The sequence below is a fragment of the Salvelinus sp. IW2-2015 genome, linkage group LG25, assembly GCF_002910315.2.
Source record: "Salvelinus sp. IW2-2015 linkage group LG25, ASM291031v2, whole genome shotgun sequence".
Classification (NCBI taxonomy): domain Eukaryota; kingdom Metazoa; phylum Chordata; class Actinopteri; order Salmoniformes; family Salmonidae; genus Salvelinus; species Salvelinus sp. IW2-2015.
The window spans coordinates 3,325,597-3,342,036 of record NC_036865.1 but is presented as its reverse complement, the minus strand read 5'-3'; the positions used below and the strand labels follow the sequence as shown (position 1 = coordinate 3,342,036).

Here is a 16,440-nt window from a genome sequence, read left to right as displayed (position 1 = left end):
AGCCTTTCAGTTCCGTTCAACAGCACTTAAATCTTGTATCTTGCCTTGGGCATTCCACGTTTAGTCACGGTAATTAGGCCTACCAAACGAGTATCCTATCAAACTTGTCCCTCTTATCACTCTGACATCAATGCAAATGTTATTGAAAATCATGAGTATAACCTACCTGGCTGGCATGAAAATGAAACACAGGAAAAGCGTCTTAAATTCGCGATTTAAGTGCATAGATTACATGTATTTTACATGTTTAAAGACAGGTGCATGATAATGGTCCGTTCTAAATCAAAACTAATTTTACACATATATTATTTAGTATATGTAAAGACAAGATTAAATCAAGAATAGTCTGATGGGTGACAATATTAGCCTATCACTTGTGAATTATATATAWTCACTTGTGAATGATGCCCAGCTTGTGTGCAGAAAGGCAAGAAACAGCGGGGTTTTTTGCGACTTTTTAAAATCATAGTCTCACACCTCATGTAGGCCTATATSTTTTGATAAGGTTTGTATCACAACTAAAGTAACTTCTTAAAATMAWGCACATTAATTCGCRTCACACCGGGRGTAGAGCCTAAKTGGCGTACAAACACAACACGTGAGTTTCAAGTTTGGGGAAGATAATTTTCACCATAAAAAAATGCAACTTTATAATAAAAGTATTACATGCGTATTTCGCATTTGCGGTCACTTTTGAGAATGGTGTTTTCCCGCTAATTTATTGCATTTTGGAACGTTCGCGCTTATAGCCTGCTACCGCGTGCGCATTGCTGAGCTTATAATGTGATGAAGTAGCCTAATAGTTTATCAACATTTTAAACTAAACGTTCTGATCTGTTGCTTTAAAAAAAAAAATTGATGCTAGAGGTTGTATTAATTTGGGATCTATCGCATCCCACAACTTTCCCAGACTATGTTTGGAATATTTATTTCTCGCATAGAATAGCATAGTTCAACTTTTGTACTATGTGGGATAGTAGATTGACATAGAATAGTGCAGGGATCATCAACTAGATTCAGCCGTGGGCCAATTTTTTATATATTATTTCATATATATATATATACATATATATATATATAAACACTACTGGTCAAAAGTTTTAGAACAGCTATTCATTCAAGGGTTTTTCTATTTTTACTATTTTCTACATTGTAGAATAATAGTGAAGACATCAAAACTATGAAATAACACATATGGAATCATGTAGTAACCAAAAAAGTGTTAAACAAATCAAAATATATTTTATATTTGAGATTCTCCCAATAGCCACCATTTGCCTTGATGACAGCTTTGCACACTCTTGGCATTCTCTCAACCAGCTTCATGAGGTAGTCACCTGGAATGCATTTCAATTAACAGATGGGCCTTCTTAAAAGTTAATTTGTGGAATTTCTTTCCATCTTAATGCGTTTGAGCCAAGCATTTGTGTTGTGACAAGATAGGCGGGGTATACAGAAGATAGCCCTATTTGGTAAAAGACCAAGTCCATATTATGGCAAGAACAGCTCAAATAAGCAAAGAGAAATGACAGTCCATCATTACTTTAAGACATGAAGGTCAGTCAATACGGAACATTTCAAGGAACTTTGAAAGTTACTTCAAGTGCAGTTGCAAAAACCATCAAGCACTATGATGAAACTGGCTCTCATGAGGACCGCCACAGGAATGGAAGACCCAGAGTTACCTATGCTGCAGAGGACAAGTTCATTAGAGTTACCAGCCTCAGAAATTGCAGCCAAAATAAATGCTTCACAGAGTTCAAGTAACAGACACATCTCAACATCAACTGTTCAGAGGAGACTGCTGCAAAGAAACCACTACTAAAGGACACCAATAAGAAGAAGAGACTTGCTTGGGCCAAGAAACACGAGCAATGGACATTAGACCGGTAGCAATTTGTCCTTTGGTCTGGAGTCCAAATTGTTGATTTTTGGGTCCAAACCGCCGTGTCTTTGTGAGACGCGGTATGGGTGAACGGATGATCTCCGCATGTTTATTTTACACCGTAAATCATGGAGGAGGAGGTGTGATGGTGTGGCGGTGCTTTGCTGGTGACACTGTCTGTGATTTATTTAGAATTCAAGGCACACTTAACCAGCATGGCTACCACATTATTCTGCAGCGATATGCCATCCCACCTGGTTTGGTGTGACTATTATTTGTTTTTCAACAGGACAATGACCCAACACACCTCCAGGCTGTGTAAGGGCTATTTGACCAAGAAGGAGAGTGATGGAGTGCTGGATCAGATGACCTGGCCCCCACAATCCCCCGACCTCAACCAATTTGAGATGGTTAGGGATGAGTCGGACCGCAGAGTGAATGAAAAGCATCCAGCAAGTCCTCAGCATATGTGGGAACTCCTTCAAGACTGTTGGAAAAGCATTCCAGGTGAAGCTGGTTGAGAGAATGCCAAGAGTGTGCAAAGCTGTCATCAAGGGAAAGGGTGGCTACAATGTAGAAAATAGTAAAAATTAAGAAAAACCCTTGAATGAGTAGGTGTTCTAAAACTGTGTATATACTGCAAATTGGTCGCAAGAAGCCTAAACCGATATAATATTTGACTAAAACATAATCATTTCACACCTTGATTACATCTGGCAACATTGTCCTGCGTTGGGTGCCGTCTTTGTATAGGACGTGAAAATGGGTGTCTGTGGCAATTAAAAATCCCATGGCGCTTATTGTAAGAGTAGGGGAGTTTACCCCGGTGTCATGGCTAAATTTCCAAACTGTCCACATTCCATCATGGCCACCTAATCATCCCTCTCATTACTAATTGGCGTATATCACTCCTCACCTCTCTACCTGAAAGCTGAAGTGTGGTTAGAGTTCTGGCACAAAAATGAAAATTCAACAACAACAAAAATTTGCTCAGAAAACTTGGGAGACCAAATAAAACCACCCGCGGGCCACCAGTATGGAAACCCCTGTGTAGGCTACATTACATGGATTTATTGGACTTTAAAATGTAATGTTCCAAAGGTCTGCGTCAGTGGCTTCTAGGCTATGCATGGAAGCCAGGAGATGCTAAATGTGTTACTGTTAATTAACAGTCAATTACCATGAGACCGGCAGTTATTTGTTCGACAATCACCGGCTGACAAATGTCATGACCACCACAACCCTAGCCTTGCCCATCCACCCTCTGAATGTCGCACACACAATCCATGTCTCAATTGTCTCAAAGCTTAAAAATCCTTCTTTAACCTCTCTCCTCCCCCTCCTCTCCACTGATTGAAGTGGATTTAACAGGTGACATCAATAAGGGATCATATATTTCACCTGGATTCACCTGGTCAGTCTATGTCATCGAAAGAGCGGTTGTTCATTATGTTATGTACATTCAGTGTATATGGCAATATTTATATGACCCACATTCAAACAACCCCTTATTTACTACTTACTTGCAGGTATACCCCTTTTATATATATCAGTGGCTAACTGGCAAATTAGGAGGGGTGGGGGGTGTTTACATTTCAAATTAAGAAGGTATTAAACAATGGAAGTGTTGATGAATTTACCTGCAAAAAAGCAGAGAACCATTCACATAGACCTGATACCAGTATTTTGGTTTCAGMGTCTGTGAAATTGCAGGAATCAGGTCTTTAGGTGGGATTTAATTTGCCATGTTTATTTTTTTTACCCCCTATCTATTTTCAGATACTCAGTAAAGCTAGTATGAAAAACACGGCATGGTAAAATAGTGGGATTTTTGTCTGTATATGAAAGGGATTGGAGACAGAGTCCAGGGCCATGTTCATTAGGGCACGCCGTAGAAAAACATTTTTTCAAAAGAAAATGAAAACAAGGGTTTCTTATTGGACAAGTTCAGATTGTCCCCCCCCCCCGCGCTTCGCTCTGTTACAGACAATGTTTAATGTTCCATGCCTACTGAGCAGGAACCTGGATACTCATTCACTAATACTGTACATACTGTACTGTACATCCCTATACTTTCCCCTATCTGAACAGTGCACTAAGGGATGGAGCTCATGTTGTTTGGTGTTCATGTTTATTTTTAATTGGCCCAGACTCATTGGTCGCTCAAGCTCGAATTACGGTAAAAGACCTCYGTGTTCTGTATAGGCAGCTTACAAAGTACACGCATTAAATACACAGAACGCTTTTAAACAGATGCATTCTAGTGGCACTATGAGGTTAAGCATACTGTGTACGTACTTGTATTTGTTTGAGGGACGTTTGTGTTATGTTGTAAAAAATGTATTCTACCGTTTTTTTCTACTACTAAAACTACCCTCAAGTGAATCATAAAGATGGCTTCTGGAATTCATTTGTCTTTTTATTCCCTCCTTAAGAATATTTTCAAGCCTGCTATGTATAAGTGGATGATGAAAGCCAGAATTTTTTTTCTATATTGTATGTGAGAGTATTTTGGAATTAATTTGTCTGGGTTACCATATTATAACATTTTTATTTCATGGCTTTGGTGCAATTTTCACAAGTATGTGGTAGATTTTCACAACTCTTGCCTCAAAAAGCCTCAACTGATCAGCCAAAGGCATTTGTTTCAAAACTCTAAGCACATTTTTATTGACCAAGTACAACACAAATTCATAGACACTTTTTTACCAAATTTAATAAGTGTTTCATCTAGAAATATACTGAGCAAAAACATAAGTGCAACATGCAACGATTTCAATTATTTTACTGAGTTACAGTGCGTATAAGGAAAGCAGTCAATTGAAATTAATTTAWTAGGCCCTAATCTATGGATTTCAAGACTGGGCAGGGGCGCAGCCATGGGTGGGTCTGGGAGTGCATAGGTTCACCCACTTGGGAGCCAGGCCCACCCACTGGGGAGTCAGGCCCAGCCAATCAGAATGAGTTTTTCCCTACAAAAGATCTTTATTACAGACAGAAATACTCAGTTTCATCAGCTCTTCGGGTGGCTGGTCTCAGACGATCACGCAGGTGAAGAAGCTAGATGTGGAGGACCTGGGCTGGTGTGGTTACACCTGGTCTGCAGTTGTGAGGCCAGTTGGACGTACTGCCAAATTCTCTAATATGACGTTGGAGGGGGCTTATGGTAGAGAATTTTTTTTAGCCCTTTTTCGTGAGTTCCAATAGGCAGTCTTGTCCCATCGCTGCCACTCCCGTATGGACTCGGGAGAGGCGAAGGTCGAGAGCCATGCATCCTCCGAAACACGAAGCCGCCAAGAAGCACTGCTTCTTGACACAATGCTCACTTAACCTGGAAGCCAGCCGCATGTGTCGGAGGAAACACCGTACACCTGGCGACTGAAGTCAGCGTGCACTGTGCCCGGCCTGGCCTGCCACAGGAGTCGCTAGAGCGCAAAGGGACAAGGACATCCCGGCCGACCAAACCATCCCCAAACCCAGACAATGCTAGACCAATTATGCGCCGCCTCATGGGTATCCCGGTATCAGGTATGACTATGTCCTGGGAAATGTTCTTGTTACTTACAACCTCATGCTAATCGCATTAGCCTACATTAGCTTAACCGTCCCATGGAAGGGACATCGATCTCTGAAGAAGTTAATCAGCTTCTTAGTATGCCACACCTGTCAGGTGGATGGATTATCTTGGCAAAGAAGAAATGCTCATTAACAGGGATGTAAACAAATTTGTGCACAATATTCAAAAGAAATAAGCTTTTTGTGCATATGGAACATTTCTGGGATATTTTATTTCAGCTCATGAAACATGGGACCAACACTTTACATGTTGCTTTTATATTTTTGTGTGTTTCACTTCGCAATACATAGTCAAAGTAATTGCTTTTCACAATGTAATGCTCACATAACTTTTGACATGATTCTCTTCTCTTTTGTTAAAACAGATTTTAGTATTACTAAATCCAACTGCCCTTAATTGATGATCACTTTGGTAAACCTATAGATTTTACATGCAAATTGGTTTGTACAGAGTTTGAGAGCCACGTGTCCGAAAAAGTAAAAAAGATAAAAAAGTATGATATACTCCTTCAAGACGGTTGGAAAATCATTCCTCATGAAGCTGGTTGAGAGAATGCCAAGAGTGTGCAAAGCTCTCATCAAGGCAAAGTGTGGCTACTTTGAAGAATCTGAAATATAAACTATATTTGAATTTGTTTAACAATTGTTTGGTTACTACATGATTCCATATGTGTTATTTCATAGTGTTGATGTCTTCACTATTATTCTACAATGTAGAAAATAGTAAAAAATTAAGAAAAACCCTTGAATGAGTAGGTGTGTCCAAACTTTTGACTGGTACTGTATATCCATAATGATTTCAATCCAGAGCTATGTCAGGCTTGGATTCGCCTTCCCAAAAGCTATCTCCCCAGGTGCATGAACAATGAGGATATTTACGGAGATTTCGATGAGAACCTATGGCCAGATGCTTAAAGATAGGCTTGATGCAAACTAGTGCCTTCTAAACATTATGTTGCTTTCATTTCTTTCATTTGTTTATGTTGTGAAAGATGCCTTCAGTGATCACACATTTGATCCACATGGGATATAAATTATGGAAATTGGACGTTTAGACAATTTTATGGGTAGTGTAAGTGTATTGCCTAGTGTGAAAACAGTGTAATSTACAATACTGTAGCATACTACATTCAAATGGCAATTTTGAAACATGTATCAACACATTTTTTGCTATTGGATTAACTGGTTGTTAAACTAACAAAATTGAGAAGACATTGTTATGTTGTGTTTTGGTTTATTAAACGAATGTATTTGGGATCAATGGTTATGTGGRGAAAGATGTCTACAAACAAAATGAATGAAAAATGAAAGGTTTTGAATGTAAGACTGMCTGCGTTACAGGTGTTACCAGTTTGGAGTTTTGTACAAAGAGTTTTGAAAATTCACCACATACTTGGAAAAAATAGTGCCAAAGCAATAAAAAAAGTATTATATTTTAGAAGGAGATATTTGTTTTTGTACATGTGTTTTAAATTATGAAAAAGTTGCCATTATAAGAACTAGAATAAAAAGTATTTAATCCAACTTTGTCAATGGAATATGTAATTGTTTTTAAGTCACTATGTGGTGAAGATYGTGTTGAATGGTGACAATAATGTTTTGAAGCCAGTTATAAACACAAGACAAAAAACATTAAAGCATCAAACTCTATGGCAAACATGCAAAAACTTCAAGGCCACAGACCTGGCTGGTTGCTATAACGTGCTTCAAGGGGGAGGCCATTTTTAACCAGATGCCTCCAGCTGCCCAAACGGCTCAAACTGTGTCTTAGCAAAGTACTATTTTATACCAAGATTAAATGGAGGTGGAGAGATGGTTTAATCCTTCATTGACAACGGTAAAAGGTTCCACTTATACATCCTGTCATGTGGGTAGCAAATAATGAACATCTGGCATATTACATTTACCCAAAGCTATGAGAGTGTAAACTTCTCGTTCCAAGGTGAACCCACTTTAACACAGCTGCCATGTGTTGTGTGTGTGTGTGTGTGGGTGTGTGGTGTGTGTGGTGTGTGTGTGTGTGTTGTGTGTGTGTGTGTGTGTGTGTGTGTGTGTGTGTGTGTGTGTGTGTGTGTGTGTGTGTGTGTGTGTGTGTGTGGTGTGTGGTGTGTGGTTGTGTGTGTTTGGTGTGTGTGTGTGTGTGTGTGTGTGTGTGTGTGTGTGTGTGCCGCTATGGATCATTGGCGGACAGAAACAACCAGGCAGTAATTAAGATGTCATACACTTGAATTTCAAAAGAAGGAGCATTGCACTTCCCCTCGCTACCCATCTGTGCCCCCTTCAAGAGGAGAATACGTTTGAGCGCAGGATGCTCCCCTCAATGGCCCTTTTCCCTTATGGATGATTTCACCCCTCTTGAACTGAGACTCTTGTCATTTGGATTTTGATTTATTTAGCCTAAGATAGGCTAGCCTACTTACTGTACTTTCRAATCATAGTTGTTAAATTGGTACAGAGCTAGCTACATGCAACCTATTGGTCATGTAGGCCTAATATAAGAGTTTAAAATTTTTCTGTATTCAACTTCAGTGTATGAAAGTGRGAGAGGCTCATTACCTTGAGATTACAAACTGTAGCCTTGACATTCCCTATGTTGACAGACTGATGAGTTCAATGAGGGTAGTAGTGAGATCGTTCAACTAGAAGGAGTCCTCTAAATACCCTGTACCCTACTTTTAAATCATGAGAATTATTTGGGCAATCATCTTTTCACACTAGACCATTTGTGCAAATACAATAATGGTAATAGCYTACCATTATGCCAAATATTAGAGTTGTGGCCTACGGAGTTGAAGACAGATTCCAGGTCAGTTCGTTTTAAAAATGTCCTGTGTCTCTGAACAGCCTCGCGGTCCAGCAGCTGTGCTCTGTTTCCGGCGGTCCGACTCACTTCAGACCAGCAACACAGGGCAGAAATTTAACCCCGACGTCAGCTGCAATCAGGATCATGCATGAAAATCCTGTCGAGCCGTCAGCTTAATATGCAAATGTGGTTCAAAGCCTCAGTTCAGTGAAGAACCACAGTATTCCTGTTTTATAAATAAAGTGCAGTTTAGCTGGGAGGGCTAAGGGCAATATTTGGGTTTCCAAATGGAGACTGAACAATTCATGGAGGATATGAAGGCAGCTATTATGAGACGACAGAGAATTTTCTGTGCTCGTCTGAAACGGGTCTTTCCGCAAGTGATTAGAACCCGAGGCGAACCGTCATTCTGTTAATTAGGAGGACTAATATTGTGTGGATTTATATAATCACATTCACATTTATTCTATAATGTCTTCAACAGAACTATGATTGTTTAACTGAATAGTCACAGTCAGAGTCTGTGCTTTCCATGGTAAGTGCTATTGGGTTTGGTTACTTTGTGATTGAACTCAGAGAGGTCGAGGCCTGACTTACCCATGAACCTTCAGGGCCTGGTACCTACTTCCCGCCTCATTTACCTGCATCAGAGAGGTAATGTCTGTAGGCCAGGTTTACCCTGCAGCCTCAATTTAGGTTTAGGGTGTTTTCACCAAAAAAGTCATTATCTTTAAATAGTTTCTATACAAGGGTGAAACTGAAAACTCTGTACGGACTTAGGGTAGAGCTATTATGAAAACGAGCTGTTGACTCAAAACAAGTTATATACAGTATCTGCTGACCATATGGTGTTCAGTTCACTATGACTATCTGAAAGGACTAGACAGTCAGCAATATGGCTGAAGCTCCCCTCTAAAGACATCACTCTTCTTTCAGATCTATGAGAACACTTAGGGCAGGGGAAAGGGACTTGGGCAGGTTCAAATGGAGTTGGACCTGTTCGATCATGTGGAAAGAGCTCACTCTAGAGGTGAGTTCAATCTTAACAAGTAAAACTGAGAAGAAATGTCATCTTTCCAGCTTTATCAATGTGAGAAATTGCCAAATAGTTGACCTTGTGTGCCATTTAATACTGGGTGTTTTTGTCTTCCAGTTACAGACTAACAATGACTTTGCCCCCTATAGGCCACCGTAAACAAGCCATTATATCCAGTGATTAAAGGCAGAATCTTTAGTTACTACATACAATTTTGGACGTATTAATTAATGCAATATACCCAGTGATTCTTGAAGCATATAACTCATGAGCTTAGTTCAACTGTCGTAGCAATCAGAAGCCAAAATATAGGTTTGTTTTATTCCAATGTTTGTAAACAATGCAAATGTGAACAAAAACTGTATAGCCGAAAAACATGGTTAAAACTGCACTTTTGACATCACGGATGGTCAGTCCTTGGATCCATAGCTCTGTCTATGAATTTGAGAGTGGTTACATTTCTCCAGGCCTTTTGCTTTTTCAAAAGCAGAGGTGAGATGACCACTTTGTTTTTGATTAAATTAAGGATTTTTATCTACAATGTTCAGCGTAGTTAACCAGATATTGTTCTACTCAGCAGGTTTAGGGCCAGATTCAAACAGATCCGCTTTAGCCGATATCCGTATAGCTGTTTTGTTGGAGGTGGAACTGTGATATGCCTCATTTACATCAACCATAAATAAGCACTCAGTTGCACGCCGATGTCGTTCATTTGAATGGGGAACTACATATTTTTTTATGGATACAAAAACATCAAATATATTCTGAAATATATCAATTTACTTTGAATTTCCATAACCTATCTGCAATTCCATAAAAGTTTCAAACATACTGGGAAGATATCTTTGACAACCCAATATCATGGAAGCAGGTATTCAAACTCACATACACAACAACAATAGATGCATACTCAAGAGCCTTTCAGTTAAAGATTTTTTTATTTTATTCTGTCAACAAAAATAATGCTTTGCATTTGGGGTGTTGAGCAAGACTCTAAATGCAGATTCTGTCATGAAGAGGAGGAGGACATAATCCATCTGAATTGGTCATGTCCATCAATGAGCGCATTTTGGCTACAAGTTCAAGGCTGTCTTTCCCATCACTCCATCAAACTACATATTAACCCTACAATTTCCACGACTAATTAACATAATAAAAAAATCWGTCTGTTTAAGGTAGAGATATCTGTTTTTTGCATGGGCTGATCCTTGGTATGACCATCTTAAAACAATTCCATATGTTAGCTAAGAACCCCCCCTCTACCCCGGCTTAGACAGGGCTTAGAATCTAGAGGGATAACCCTCAGCTTGTCATCTTTGGTGACATCAATGTTCATAGTCCTTCAATTAACAACGCAGTACTTCTTCTAGGTAAAATATTCCTTTACAAAACACAAAATGTGACATCTCTAACACCAATCCTTTTTGAACAATTTTCTATACGTCGATTCATTTTTTTTAAAGTTACAATTGCTACTAGAAATCTGAAAATTCAACAGCATCAAAGAAAGTGGGAGAAGCTCTTTAGGCATATTTCTTTGTGTAACGCTCGTCGGAAGAAGTGGACCAAGGTGCAGCGTGGTACGTGTTCATGCTTCTTTATTAAATCCGAACACCAAACAAAACAACGTCACGTTTCTGAAGGCTACACAGAGCTAACAAAAAACAACATCCCACAACCTAAGGTGGCAAAACAGGCTGCCTAAGTATGATTCCCAATCAGAGACAACGATAGACAGCTTTCCCTGATTGAGAACCATACCCGGCCAAAACATAGAAACACAAAACCTAGAAATAAAGAACATAGAATGCCCACCCAAATCACACCCTGACCAAACCAAATAGAGACATAAAAAGGATCTCTAAGGTCAGGGCGTGACACTTTGACAAAGTCAACCAGTGTTTTTTGAACAATATTAACTAAAGTAAATATTAGTTACTATAAAGGCAAAATGCTCCATATGCCATGGAATGTAAGCTAACAATGGTTTTCCTTATTTATTTATTTTGGTATTAGGCTACCCCATGGCATTGCTGATAACTGTTTTGTTCAAATGTGTTGTATTGTGTGTTTTTGTCTGCTTGAGRATTGTCATGTATATACATCATCCTCACTTCTTATGGTTGTCTTGTCTTGTTATTGTCATGATCATATTGTTTGTTATTTGTTTAATAAAAAATATATTTAAAAAAGTATGAATTAATTAACAAACAAAGCGTACTGACTTCAGGCACTTCAATATCATGGTTTGTATTTTCAACAGCATCATGGTGGCAGCATCATGCTGTGAGGATGTTTTTCATTGGCAGGGACTGGGAAACTGGTCAGAATTGAAGGAATGATGGATGGTGCTAAATACAGGGAAATTCTTGAAGGAAACCTGTTTCAGTCTTCCAGAGATTTGAGACTAGGACAGAGGTTCACTTTCCAGCAGGACAATGATCCTAAGCAGACTGCTAAAGCAACACTCTAATGTTTTAAGGGGAAACATTTAAATGTCTTGGAATGGCCTTGTCAAAGCCCAGACCTCAATCCAATTAAGAATCTGTGGTCTGATTTAAAGATTGCTGTACACCAGCGGAACCCATCCAACTTGAAGGAGCTGGAGCAGTTTTGCCTTGAAGAATGGGCAAAAAAGAAATGGGCATACTCAAGTTTTCTGTTTTCTTGTCTTATTTCTTGTTTGTTTAACAATAAAAAATATTTTGCATCTTCAAAGTGGTAGGCATGTTGTGTAAATCAAATGCTACAAACCTCCCCCAAAAATCCATTTTAATTCCAGGTTGTAAGGCTACAAAATAGTAAAAATGCCAAAAGGGGTGAATACTTTCGCAACCCACTGTAGATATAGCGAATGTGTCCACTCTGGTATTGGCACGTTCGCTCTACCCAACAGCTAGCAGATACAGACCGGGTATAGCCTACTACATGATGAGATTATTTTGGACAAATTTGTCAAATAGCAGCCATCTGTTATGCTGGTGAATGAGGACCCAAAAGCGACGTAATAGAAACAGAGTCCTTATTCCAGTCTTAAACAAACAATAATTCTCCTGGATATTATCAAAGGTAAATCCAAAACAGGAAACTGAAATCCTCTCGTCAGTAGAGAGGAACGACTGGAGACGCGACCACAGACTGCAGGTCGCTTCAGGAAGGCACAGGCCGTAGCTGACATAGACACCTGCTCACACGCAGCATCTGAAGAAGGCAAAAACACGACAGGGCGGAACAAGGACACAGAACAGCAAACATCAAACAAGYATCCGACAAGGACAGAAGCGGAAAACAGAGGGAGAAATAGGGACTCTAATCAGAGGGCAAAATAGGGGACAGGTGTGAAAGAGTAAATGAGGTKGTTAGGAGAATGAGAAACAGCTGGGAGCAGGAACGGAACGATAGAGAGAGAGAGCGAGAGAGGGAGAGAGGGAGGGGGAGAGAGAGGGAAAGAACCTAATAAGACCAGCAGAGGGAAGCACAGGGACAAGACATGATGATCAATGACAAAACATGACAGTACCCCCCCACATCATGTCACCAGAATTAGACCCTGGATATTTATTAAAAGGAGCATCAAGCTCATCAACAGGCACTTTCACTATCCTGTGAAGTTCATCACAACCTTTTTGTCTGTAGCCTAATAAACTATGCTTTCCCGTGATGTCCTGACCTTTTTTTGTACGACATGTAGGCTACTTTACTCACATAAAAAGGTTGGATGGAAACCTGGTTAATAATGTCAAGCCATTTTGAGAATGCTGGAATTATATTTTGGATGAACGTGCGCATGCCTGAGACTTATGAAGTAGCCTAATCAGGTTAAAACATTGTAACTGGTTGTGTTTATGCTACATATAAAATAGAATACATTTTAAACGTTAAATGATACATATTTGGGCTATATTGAAGCTTTAGGTTCTTGTTGTGTGAGGAGTCGCTGCTCGGATGGGAGAGGAGGCAGAGCATGCCTTAAGCTTTCCTGAATAACTAGGAGAACGACGATCTGCAACAGACAGCGCATTCAATATCAGAAGTAAAAATACAGCCAGACTGGCCTGCTACTGTGCCTTTCCAGACCTTATAAACTGTCAAGAATAGACCCACAACTGATCCAAATGGAATGAAACATTCAAATCACAAGGCTTTTGCGCCGTTATTCAAATGACATTTTCACTGCAGCCTAGAGTAATATGTTGTACTCACTTGAAAGCAATAATGCAATTATTCATTGCATTGGGGTGTGGTAGGCTAGTCTAGGTAGGATCATTGTATTTTCCCTACATCAATAGGAACAACACAGCATTTTCAGCTGTGTCTTCACTGTTATTTCGTGTGCAATGATGCACCTGGCCTCTCCGCTGCCTATCAGCTGTTCCTGTTTGTTCTTGGGGGATCCTTTTGAAAATTGATGCAGCTTCGAATGCTTTTATTTGTGTTACGATTGCTATTTAGCCTATTGCAGATCTGGACAAACGATCCACCTACCACTATTGTCACTATGAATGGTGGATGGAGGACAGGATAGACAGTTAGACTGGTAGACTAAATTTACCTGTGGTATGGTAAAAGTTAGCACATGGAAAAGCGTTGTGTATAAGGGAAGTACCAAAACACCTGTATATAGGGTGCATGCAAGCAGATTAGAAAATTTGACTAGAATGGAAGAAATTATATAGTAAAACCTGCAAAAGAGCGAATGTAAAGCATGGAAAAAACGCACTACCCTCTCCTGTACCTAATAAAAAAACACACAACCCTCCTCAAAGTAAAAAATATATAAGTTTGACACCCCCTCTTTTGACCACCCCTACCCCAGTAAATTTCAATCTGTTCCCTAGATGAAGTTGTACACTCTCAGCTTTTTGTATTTTGTATTGGAACACCAAGGCATTTGTCGTACGCATACTTCTGACAATGCTTTGAAATGCGTGTGTATAGTGATAATATTTACATCCATCACTCTGTAACATGTTATGGTACTAAAGTCGGGCACAGATCCTGAAGCTGTGCAGTACAGGAACACAGGACTGTCCAGCTGTCCCTTTTGTGTAAAGAAGTCGTCAGCGGACTATCCAACTATTGTGACTCGTTTCCAGAGTCACAATTAAACAGTGGTGAGACATGGAGGTATATGATCACTTTCCATCATTTGTGTAGGTAATTATGATGATGATGTGTAAAAATATTTTACTGTGTTCATTTAAAGGGACAATCTGGGATTGGTGCTATCAATTTGTGGACTGTAAAATTGTTGATATATAGCCATTGATTGATGAATAATGTCATTTCTAAATGCTTCGTTAGCTTATCAATTGTCTTACCCCATCATAACCTGGTTGTACAAAATATAAGTTTGTACAACCAGGTCTGTGTGATGCTGTACAGAGACGGAGCAGCCAACCAGGTGAGACTTGTTCTATCTATCTAACGGTTGCAGTCCAATCAGGGCCAGATCTTTAAGTCTTTCAACATGATGGCTCTGTGGAAGCAGTGTATTTTCATCTGAGAGAAACAAGTTTGGCATGGGAGCGCATGTGGAGAGGTCTTCTGCTAGCACTGAGTACTTCAAGAAACAATATTCTTGGCCTCATGGTAGGACACACACACAATCAGTGAGTGTACAGTATCTCTGCWATATTGACCTTCCTAACTCTGGGTATAGGTGGACGGRATGGACYTTCTGTGTGTGAGGGAGGCCAACAAGTTCGCTGCAGACCACTGCAGAGCCAGGAAGGTGAGCTATGATTGTTTGTAGCGCTTGAGAAGAMGAGTTCTGATTGGTGCAGAGATGAGAATGTTATAAGGGGTTTAAGTGCTTGAAGAGTGCTAAGAATCACCTTGTCTCAGACAGTCTAATCTCAGAGCGATGATCAGCTTCTAGTKTCYCACCAGTGTCTCTTCCCTGACAGAGGGAGGCTATGTGACCAACTCTGAGACACTCTGTGGAAGAGACTCCGGTACAGAGCTGCAACTGGTCCCCGTTTAATCACTACTGACACTCCGTGTGTACTGCAGGGCCAAAAATCATAGATATAGGAAGATGCTGAGAAACAGCTGCTCCAATAGAAATCCCTGATCAGCAGTGTCATGGCGATGTTGGCTACCTTGTTGAGTTTCTTGGTTTGGAAACCTCTCTGGCAGGGTCCTATTGTCATGGAGTCGGAGACCTACTGTTACCATGGACACAGCATGAGCGACCCTGGGGTTAGGTGAGATGTGATCTCTGTCCTCTGACCCTGTGACCGTTATCTGACCCCGGGTCTCTCTCCGCCCCCTCACTCCTCCTCTACTCTTTCTCTCATTCCTTACTCTGCTCTGTTTTAGCCTGACCCACCTTCTTGTGTTGCCACTCTCCCTCACTCCCTATTTGAACCTGTCTAGACACCCGTTTAGTGCGGTATTGGTTTGGGATGCATCCTATTACTCTAGCACCGCTTCCTTTCCAGGGCTCTGTCGCTCTCTCTCTCTCATCGACCAAGGGCTGGAGCTGAACCCTGCTACTCAGGTCTAACCCCTCTGCCTGTGTGAGATTTAACTTCCTGGAGCAACCATATCCGTGACGAGATCCAGGAAGTGCGCAGTAAGAGTGACCCCATCACTATGCTGAAGGAATGCATGCTGTCCAACAACATGGCTTCTGTGAAGGAGCTCGAGGTACACACACTTTCACCAACACGCACGCACACACACAGACACACGCACACACACACACAGGTGGTCCAAGTGCTCGAATATGATTTTTTATTCCCTCCTTCAGTCCTTAAGAAATAGATGTAAAGATCAGGAAGGTGAACGGGGCCCAGTTTGACCCAGAGCCGCCATTGGACGAGCTCTGCTACCACATCTTCGCCAACAAACCGCTCATGGAGGTACGCCGGACCAACCCCTGGGTCAAACTAAAGTCTGTCAGCTAGACACACACACACACACACACACACACACATCTGTACCAAACTACAGTCCATCAGGTACACATCCTCTTCAACCCTCTGCCACATCAACCCCTGGGTGAAAGTCTACTCCTCCTCTCTTCTTATCCTCCTTCTCTCATTCCCTTCTCTCACATTAGGAGATGAGATCGTGGTTAGAGTTGAGTCTGTAGCAGCATTCCAAACCAGTTCATCACCTCTGACCCTGTGA

The 16,440-nt window shown here is 40.6% G+C and overlaps 1 long non-coding RNA gene and 1 pseudogene across 1 annotated transcript; both read left to right on the top strand.

The window, feature by feature from the left end:
- The first annotated feature begins 1,462 nt into the window (after window positions 1-1,462).
- On the top strand, window positions 1,463-6,985 carry LOC139022989 (uncharacterized). Its single transcript, XR_011474049.1, has 2 exons — window positions 1,463-2,500; window positions 6,218-6,985. It is a non-coding gene; the product is annotated as an uncharacterized lncRNA (long non-coding RNA).
- A 2,285-nt stretch (window positions 6,986-9,270) lies between these two features.
- On the top strand, window positions 9,271-16,223 carry LOC111951677 (pyruvate dehydrogenase E1 component subunit alpha, somatic form, mitochondrial-like; annotated as a pseudogene).
- The last annotated feature ends 217 nt before the right edge of the window (window positions 16,224-16,440 follow it).